Below are 10370 nucleotides of genomic sequence, written 5' to 3' on the forward strand. Positions count from 1 at the left end.
TGCCAAGGTGAAGACTTTTTTGTTCTAACAGACTTTTGGGAACTGACTGTTTTTAAGGAAAGGTCTGGTACTGTGATGTTTCTATTTTAATGATCTGTATGTGCATGCCTACACACACACACGGGACGCGGGTGACCCTGTGGGTTAAACCACAGAGCCTAGGACTTGCTGATCAGAAGGTCAGCGATTTGAATCCCCGTGACGGGATGAGCTCCCGCTGCTCGGTCCCTACTCCTGCCAACCTAGCAGTTCGAAAGCACGTCAAAGTGCAAGTAGATAAATAGGTACCGCTCCGGAGGGAAGGTAAATGGCATTTCCGTGCGCTGCTCTGGTTCGCCAGAAGTGACTTAGTCATGCTGGCCACATGACCTGAAAGCTGTACACCGGCTCCCTCGGTCAAAAAAGCGAGATCAGCGCCGCAACCCCAGAGTCGGCCACGACTGGACCTAATGGTCAGGCGTCCCTTTATCTTTACACACACACACACACACACACACACACACACACACACACTTCTATTAATGTTTAATTGTTTTTGTGGCCTTGAATAGCTGCCCAGAAGGGAATGTGACTCTCGGGCTATAAAAGATTCCCCCCTTCTGGCCTTGATATTACTGTACTAGATGGACCAAGAGGCCAATTTGTTATAAGGCTACTTTCTAGGTCCTTAAACTTTGGAGGTTCCCATAGAATTCCAATACCTTATTAGCAAGTTGGGCATCAGACAAACTCCTGGTATGCCCCACAAAGAAACCTACGGTCTGCAAATAAAAACATCCTGACGGTCCCAGGCCTCAGAGAGGTTAGGCTGGCCTCAACTAGAGCCAGGGCCTTCTCGGCTGCGGCTCCAATCTGGTGGAACGCTCTGTCACAAGAGACTAGGGCCCTGCGGGACCTGACATCTTTCCGCAGGGCCTGCAAGACAGAGTTGTTCCACCAGGCCTTTGGTCAGGGCGCAGCCTGACTCCCTCCTCTGGCAACCTGCACAGAGTTTTGCTTAATGGTTGCCATCAACTTGATTTTAATTAATTTTTATAATGAAATATTTTTAGAATGTTGGTTTATTTGATTGTTTGATTATTTGATTGTTGTTAGCCGCCCTGAGCCCGGCTTCGGCTGGGGAGGGCGGGATATAAATAAAATTTATTATTATTATTATTATTATTATTATTATTATTATTATTATTATGGGCCAAAGACCTGCCTATTGTGGAATATACTAAGCAGTCTAATACTGGGCCAAATGACTGGTTCTTCACGATCCTCAGACACAACTTTCCCTTCCCTTGCTATCAGGGAGAACTTTGCTAACCTGAGTTGTCAGAGATTGAACCAGGGACATGATATGAATCATGAGATCTGCACAGCTCTGCTACCACTGAGCTGACTCCTTCCCAATGCGTCTGCACAGCCACATTTCACAAACTCGCCAGGATGGTGCCATTGCCATATTTTCTTGAGTTCCCTGTCCTAGTCTTGGAAGTCCCCCAAAGCCAATTTGAAATGGTTTTTGCAGCAGGATCAGAGAGCCGGGTCTGGGGGGAATCCCAAAGAAGATTCATTGTGGGCCTATTATTTCACATCTTGTTTTATCCCCTTGTTTTATTGCCATATTATTAAATGTCTGCTTTAAGGGCTTCTTTCTCCCCGAACATCTTCCTTTTTTGCAAAAGTATCTCTCTCTTTTTTGCCACTGACTTTATTACTGACACACAGGAGAGTGCAGAGCAAGACAAAATGTTTCTCTAGAGAGCAGCGCCATGGAACAGAGCCTCACTTGATTTCTGTGTAATTCATCCGTAAGTTCTTTTCGTGAAGCAAGTTCACTGAGGAGGTTTCTCATGAGGCAGCCATGAAGGATGCCACCATTTTATTAATTATGCCTCTCTCTCTCTCTCTCTCTCTCTCTCTCTCTCTCTCTCTCTCTTTAAAAAAGAAATAATATACCATTTGTTTGGCTCCATATTCCAAGATGCAGATATGGGGTTGTCCAAGTATTCCTCCCATATCTTCATCTGACCTTCATTCCTGAAAATACTGGGACTGATAAATTCGAAGTAGGTGGGGTAAACTTATATTGTGGGGGTTCTTTGAAAACTTATGGCAAGTGTGGGAATCCTCAGGCCTATAGGTCACATATGACCCTCCAGGTCTCCCTAGCTGGCCCCTGGAATGCCCCACAGGCCACACTTTCACTGCTTTGCATCTTCATAGAATAGAATTGTAGAGTTGGAAGGGACCATGCAGATTAGTCCAGTGTTTCCAACACTTGGGTCTCCAGTTCCCCCGGACTGCAGTTCCCCTCATCCCTGAACACTGGTCCAGCTGGCTAGGGATGATGGGAGTTGCAGTCCAAAAACAGCCAGAGACCCACGTCTGGGAGGCACTGAGTGCAACCCCCTGCAATGCAGGACTATGCAGCTGTCCCATACAGGGATTGAACCGGCAACCTTGGTGCTATCAGCACCACGGTCTAACCAACTGAGCTATCCAGGCTGACCTTAAGACCTTTTGTCTGGTGGGAATATCTCCTTGGACTCTGATAATGCCTCTTGCTTGTGTGGGTGGAGGTTAGAGATGGTTGTGTGAGGTTGTGTAGAAGCTACCCTAATGCACAAAGATAACATTCACATTAATTGCTCTTCTTACTTTTACCTCTGACTCCAGACAAGACTGGCATGTGGCGCTCAGGCTGTAAAACCTCTGAATTAACAGTATTATGGGATGTTCCAGAAGCTGCCTTAGAAAAAGAAGACAGTAAAAACAAGGGGCTAATCTGTGGTCTTCCCAATGTTAAAAGTAAAGGTAAAGGGACCCCTGACCATTAAGTCCAGTCGCAGACAACTCTGGGGTTGCAGCGCTCATCTCACTTTACTGGCTGAGGGAGCCAGCGTACAGCTTCCAGGTCATGTGGCCAGCATGACTAAGCCACTTCTGGTGAACCAGAGCAGCGCACGGAAACACCGTTTACCTTCCCACTGGAGCAGTACCTATTTATCTACTTGCACTTTGACGTGCTTTCGAACTGCTAGGTTGGCAGGAGCTGGGACAGAGCAATGGGAGCTCACCCCGTTGTGGGGATTCGAACCGCCAACCTTCTGATCGGCAAGCCTAGGCTCTGTGGTTTAGATCACAGCACCACCTACGTCCCTTCCCAATGTTACTGGACTGTAATCCCCAAATAGCATAGCCAACAGGACTAGTGGTCACGGATGATGGGAGTTTTAGTCCCAAAACATCTGGAGGGCCGAGTTTGCCTGTGCCTGGTGTAGGGCTTTATAGGTCATAACCAGCACTTTGATTTGTGCTCAGAAGCAGACCAGTAGCTATTGGAGCTGCTGTAACAAGGGAGTTGCATGCTCCCTATAACCAGCCTTGGTTATTGGTAAGGCTGGATTTAGGTTTGATGAGGCCCTAAGCTACTGAAGGTAATGGGGCCCTTTATATGTCCAGCAATCCTTTGTTGAAAACAAATTGTCACTGTTTTTTGTGTTGAATATATGCTATATGGCAATTTATGGACCTAATAGGTATCTAAAGCCATATAGAGATGAGCAAACCAGTGATATTTTAGGGAACAGGCTAGCAGGCGGGGCCCATTACTTACATCATAGGAGCCTACACAACACAATACACTGTCGCTGTATGTAGGATTTATTTTATTCGTTTTTTATCTTATATTTTGGAAATGTATATCCAGGTTTTTTTTTCTTTGTTTTTTTTTAGGGGGGGCCAAGAGAGTGGGGCCCTAAACTATAGCTTGTTTAGCTTATATGTAAATCCAGCACTGGTTATTGAAGATATAATCCATTCATTTGAACTCATATACATACTCAGATAAGGCAAGTGGCAAAACTAAGTTCAAGTCGCGAGTGAAGAATCTGCTCTGTTGGTTGTTAAGAATGTTCCGACTGCTGTAACGATGGCTCCATCTGACTTCAACCTATATATAGTCTTGCAGAATGCACGGTGATAAATAATAGATATTTTAGCACTAAAATAGAAAAATAAAATCTTTTTTTAGTGCACCAGCAGAGAACCACAGGAACAATATGCAACCTTATAGATTTGGGAAGGCATTCCGTACCCCATCCCCAGCTTCACACCTTCAAGATTTATAACTCATCAAATTTGCTTGCCCCTTCTTGAAGTAGCAGTTCTGCGGGTGGCATACGAGCATGAGAGAGGCCTAGTCTGCAGGCAATTCCCGTAACAAGTCACGCTCCCACAGAAGTGGAATTTGGGGAGCCTTGAGGCAGGAGCTCTCCCCTTTTTCTGCAAAAGCACCTTGCTGGAAACATTTCAAAACAACTCCATAAGCATTTTAGTGCCGGTCGCAAAGATTCTTCATGGCCGTAAACCTTGGAATGGTCTATAATTACACACGATCTGCCCACTATGGAAAATTGATACTTACATGGTCCACTGCATTCTGTATCCTGGCGATGCAGTCTAAATGCAGATCACACATCCCCACTGGAATGGCCCACAAGCATCATTCCAGAGAAAGAAACTTAAAACAAAGCAGTGAAAAAATTCTTCATTATTCTTTTTTAAACAGCTAGAAATGGCTTCCCTTTAACTTGAGCCCATGCAAACTCTTGGTTCTACGACTGTTAGAAAATGGCCTCTAAAACTCTCCATGCTATTTGTGGGCGGGAAGGTGGGAAAGGGGGTGGATTTTGCCAACCCTTCTGCAGGGGACAATTGAGATTTTCCGGTAATTAATCAGGAGGAACTAACACCATCCCCCCTCCATGGCCAGAAAATTATTTTAAAGAGACATTTTGGCTCACTTGATGTTCAATAAAACTCTGTCATTAGTTCCCACTGGTAGATGAAGGAAGCCATGTGCTAATATAGGAGAGCTGGGGGGGTCTTTGTTTCCTTCAAACAGTATTAAAATAGTATTAAACAATAATAAAACTGGGTCCATGGCTGCACCTAACAGTCACAGATGGCAAAACCAAGGAGGGCATTTTGTTGAATCTTCTGCAGGAAAAGACTGAGATGCTCCAATAGTTTGGCAGCAGCGGGGGAGGGGGGACCCTTTAAAAATTCACATCATCCCCATTTGCTCCACAACTAGGGTGAGAAGAACAAAAATAAGAAGAGGAAGAACTCTGTGTGCCGTGAAAGTGTTCCTGCACCAGCTTTATTCAGGTGTCAGTTCTGCAGCTCTTGCAGGGAAGATGGTGGCAGAGTCAACCTGCCACAGCCTGGGAAGTATCCTGATCACTTTGACTGTTAAGCTTGTGTAGAAGTCAATCAGCATCACTTAACATACTCAGACTTACATGCTGAGCAACTTCCTTGTAGCTCTCCCAGTAGTCTTGCCCAGAGTTGAACAACAGTGCATAGGCTGAACCTCTTCCTGGCATCATTTAGGTCAGGAGTGTCTAACTTGTGACCTTCCAGATGTTGTTGGACTCCAATTCCCTTCAACCCTAGACAGCATGGCCAATGGGCAGGCATGGTGGAAGTTGTAGTCCGATGGCCTCTTGTGGTCTCCTTAGCTCCATCTCCAGAGATCCCCTTGGTTGCCCCACCCAGTAGTCAACAGCTGCTGCCGCTGCCCCATAACATCTGGAATGTTGAATGCAGTATTTAAAAGGCCCATAGCCATTTCTGCAGATGCATACTCCTCCATGACTGTAGAGCAGAGTCTGGGGATGTTTGGAGAGACAGGCTGGGGTAGTGAAGAAGGGACTGCTGAGGGTGGGGTGTGGGGTGAGTGTTTGGAATCAAGGCATCTGGTTGGCCACTGTGAGAGCAGAATGCTGGACTAGGTGGGCCATTGGACTGATCCAGCAGGCTCTTCTTATGCTCTTACTCCAGACTCAGCTGCCCAGGGACTGAATCTGACCTGGTGGGGGAGGCAGTAGAAGTATGCAAATAGGAGGCAGTGGTGTGCATTCATGACCTCAATATGGTTGAGGTCATGGCATGAGGACATGAGAGTATTGCCACATTTCCTGATGTGCCTGATGTCAACCCAACCAAGCAAGGAAAGAGTTAGAGGAGAAGCAGTGAGGAAAGATGTGGGCGATGAACAGAAGCCTGGGACAGAAACAAAGGCAATTACTGTAATTGAACAGCTACCTATCAGCAGGCTGACACCTCATCAGTGCCTGCAGTGAATGACAGGTAAATACCTTCCCCTTTTGACAGTTTAATTAACCAAAATAAATGGGGCACTGGGAATTATGAGGTTTCTTACCAGAACATGTTCCCAAGGAGACTTGAGTCCCTTTCTTCCCTTCATTCGTTTGCCTCTCTTCCCATAACAGTCATGGGGGTGTCTTTGCTTGTAAGGAAACCACTCCATTATTGGCTAAGGAGCGCCAGTGTGAGGAAGGCTTGGAAGTTCTTGTGGCCCATATGGTGGTGGCGATGAAGCCTCTGGGAATGATTGGCTGAAATGTGCTGATGTCACAGAGATGAGAACAGGCAGGAAGGTCTCTGACTGCCATTGGTGGAGCAGATCTGTTCTTTGAGTGTGGCAGGAAAATCAAACGGTTTTGGGAAAGCTGCACATTGGGAGACTCCGACAAAAGGAGGTACTTATTCACACAGAACACCGTTACAACTATGGAATTTGGTTTCACAAGAATGACCACCAGCTTGGCCAGCTTTAAAGGGGGATTAATGGAGGATAAAGCTACCAACTGCAAACAGATTTGCTATACGGTGGTACCTTAGGTTATGAACTTAATTTGTTCTGTAGGTCTGTTCTTAACCTGAAACCATTCTGAACCTGAGGAGCGCTTTTGCTAATGGGGCTTCACACTGCCACTGCACCGGCAGCACGCGATTTCCGTTCTCATCCGGGGGCAAAGTTCACAACCCGGAGCAACTACTTCCCGGTTAGCAGAGTTTGTAACCCGAAGCATTTGTAACCTGGGGTACCACTGTATATACTTGGTATCTGTAGTAGCAGAAGTAATATGCCTCTGAATACCAGTTTGTGGGGTTGGCAGGAAAGAGAGTTCTTGTGTTGTGCCTGTGGACTTTCCACTGGCATCTGATTAGCCGTCCTGTAAGAACAGAATGCTAGACTGATCCAGCAGGGTCTGATCCAACAGGGCACCTCTTACATCTGGACTATAACAACTCCCAGGGGGAAGGCTGTCTTGGGACATAGGAAATGTTGAACTAGACCATCTGTCCATCTGGCTCAGGATTGCCTCTCAACACAAGTTGCTAGGGAACATGAGTGGGGAAGAGGTCTGTTGTGCTTCTGCCCTCCATGTGGGTTTCCCAGAGGCATGTGGTTGATCGCTATAAGATGCTGGATTTGATGGCCGGGTCCAACTGGGCTCTTCCTATATTCTTATCTCCTCCAGTTGCTGTTGAACTACAACTCCACATTGGCCATGATGGCTAGGGCTGACGGGAGTTGGCATCAAACAACATCTGGAGGGCACAATGTTGGCTACCCTGGTTTATATCATTGACCGCTAACCTCAAGGCACAATACTTTCCAATGGGATCTGTTCACAGATTCAATTGTAATCACAGAGCATTGAATAACAAAGTAATGTGGAGATGGCTTTAAAACAGGATTAGACAAATTCATGCAAGTAAATGCTATCACTGGTTGGAGGCAGTAGGCTTCTGAATAGCAGTTGTTGGAAACTGCAGGAGAAGCAAGTGCTCTTGTCCTCAGGTCCTGCTTACAGGCTGACCACCGTGTGAACAGGATGTTGGACTAGTTGAGTAATCAACCTGATCCAGCAGGGCTCTTTTTATGTCCTTTTGAGCATGTGGGCATACCTGACTTGTGTGATATTTAAGGCTACTCTGGACAACACTTAGCTCTTTCTTCCAGTCTCTTCTTTTATCTCCTGCCTTCCCAGAGCTTGACTATCTGGCTTTCTAATTCAGACATCTGTTAATTATATTTGCAAAGATTTCCGTTGTTGCAGGAGGACAGAGCTGTCTTCCCCTTGCTCTCCCAGCTAACGATTTCTCTCTTCCTTGGTTATAATCTCGCCATTGAAGCTGATTCTGTTTGATCTTCTCATTGTAATGCAGTCAGGGGAAGCAAGTCCAGAAAACAGCCCTCTTTAGAATTAAACCGTTTTTCTCTAATGTGATTACAAATGGTTGTTAACCCTCCTAACCACATGAAGGAATTGATATTTAGGGATGCGGGCTGAATGGATGCCCCTCCTCTGCCAGGTGTCATTTCAACAAAGGGTGCCTGTTCTAGCCCAAACAATTATCCTCCCCCCTTCGCTTCTCACATCAGGGACGGGAGGTGGAGGGAATGGAATAATGACTGGAGAAAGGAAAGGCTATAATGCTTGAGAAGCTCTTAGAAGCTGTGACCCTTTATGGTGATGCTGGGTGAACATTGTTCTAATCTTTCTCATGTGTTTGCTGGAGGAATCCTCTTCAAAAGAGGATCTGGTGCTCCCCAAACCAAATATTGTAGGGGGGAGCAGTGTGTGTCAAGGGACCATGAGATGGAGTAAGGAGATCCAGAGTCTGCAGGGGATATGGTATTCCAACCTCCTTTGCAAGATGTCGAGGGCCCTTGCTCAGAACTGAAGGAGGAGGCCTTTGAGCCCATATGATTATTCAAAGAACAGAGTAAAAAAAGGTAAAGGACTCTTGGACGGTTAAGTCCAGTCAAAGGCAACTATGGGGTTGTGGCGCTCATCTCGCTTTCAGGCTGAAGGAGCTGGCGTTTGTCCACAGACAGCTTCCTGGGTCATGTGGCCAGCATGACTAAACCACTTCTGGCACAATAGAACACTGCAATGGAAACCAGAGCACAGGGAAACGCCGTTTACCTTCTCGCCACAGTGGTACCTGTTTATCTACTTGCACTTTGATGTGCTTTCGAACTACTAGGTTGGCAGGAGATGGGACAGAGCAACAGGAGCTCACTCCGATGCGGGGATTCAAACCACCGACCTTCTGATCGGCAAGCCCAAGAGGTTCAGTGGTTTAGACCTCAGCGCCACCCACGTCCCTGTTCCAAAGAATAGAACCAAAGGTCCAATGCCCATCTAGCATCATGAAGCCTGCCACCCATGTGCTCTACTCATGAGAGGCTCAACACATGTTCCTGTTTAGAGTCCTGTTTATACTTCAGGAAGCCTAATGGTTTGCTGCTACAACACCTCATCTTGCTTAAATTTCAGTGGCTTCTTAGCTGGACAGCTCCGCTTCTGCCTCGGACACTGCCCTTACCTATTGGACAGCTCCTTGGTCTTGCTGGGTAAATGGGAATCTACACTGCATAGCCTTGATGGTGGGGATGGCACACCTCACCTCCTGAGCAATGTAACAGCTTTAAAAGAGCTGAAGTGTGGTGGGAAGAGGTTTGTGGTGGGAAGCTAGTGTGAACATTTAAGGAAAAGGGTCAAGGTCATTGTAACAATATGTGGTTTCCTAAGGAGTGCAGAGTGCTGAGAGAGATTGCGGCCACTGGTCGCTGGATGCAAGTATCTTGTTTTCTGTGCCACCAACCAGCTCATGATATAAGTGGCCTGGTGCCCCATGGTGCCACTGTTGCAGAAGATCAGAAGATAGTACTGCAGCTGCCTATCTAGCAGGGATCAAATTATGCAAAGCAACAATAGGGTCCCACCTGGTCCTATAAAGCTGCTGGTTCTTGTGTGGCTCCTTTGAGCAAATTATCAGTCAAGTGAAGGCTGAACTTTCTATCCTTGTGTATGCATTTGGGAGATAAACATATGGGCTTGTCAATCACAACTGCACTGAAGATGGGAGGAGTGCAATAAGTATGGAGAAGGGAAGTGCAGCCTGGAAGAATTTCTTGCAATTGGATAAGGTGTTTCAAGTGTGAATTCCCCTTCATCATTGGTTTCCCAGGTTGCCCTCTCCCTAAAGGGAATATTGCCTTTATTCTTTTTCTAAATGTTTTTTATTCTTTTTCTGGAAACCTAAGAGTTCCCCACCCCTGCTGCCGCCACCGCACGATTTCTGTTCTCATCCTGAAGCAAAGTTCTTAACCTGAGGTACTATTTCTGGGTTAGCGGAGTCTGTAACCTGAAGTGTCTGTAACCTGAAGCATCTGTAACCCAAGATACCACATTATTATTATTATTATTATTATTATTATTATTATTATTATTATTTAAGATGCTAAGCTAGTGAACCATGATCTAATCCAGCAAGACAGTCTCTAACATTCTTAATTCATAGGTTTGGATCCTTAAGATTGCAGTATCCAAATCTGACCTGTTGATGGAGAGAGCTTCATCTTCTGGACAGGAGCAAGCTTTCAGACTGGAACCGGAATCCATCAAGGCACAAAGCAGCATCTGGGCAAAGGAAATGATAGACAGTGGGGCAGGGATATGGAACTTGCAGTCCTCTAAAAGTTGTGGGGT

The 10370-nt window shown here is 46.1% G+C and overlaps 1 long non-coding RNA gene across 2 annotated transcripts; it reads right to left on the reverse strand.

Annotated features, from left to right (window-relative positions):
• Positions 1-2494: 2494 nt before the first annotated feature.
• On the reverse strand, positions 2495-6365 carry LOC310749790. Of its 2 annotated transcripts, XR_014541786.1 has the most exons (4): positions 6221-6365; positions 4418-4513; positions 3834-3954; positions 2495-2607 (listed from the first exon to the last, which is right to left on the reverse strand). It is a non-coding gene; the product is annotated as an uncharacterized lncRNA (long non-coding RNA). The 2 variants fall into 2 exon arrangements; XR_014541785.1 differs by lacking the exon at positions 4418-4513 and having other exon boundaries at positions 3834-3994.
• Between the last annotated feature and the right edge of the window lie 4005 nt (positions 6366-10370).

The sequence above is a fragment of the Podarcis filfolensis genome, assembly GCF_964270895.1.
Source record: "Podarcis filfolensis genome assembly, chromosome: 14".
Taxonomy (NCBI): Eukaryota; Metazoa; Chordata; class Lepidosauria; order Squamata; family Lacertidae; genus Podarcis; species Podarcis filfolensis.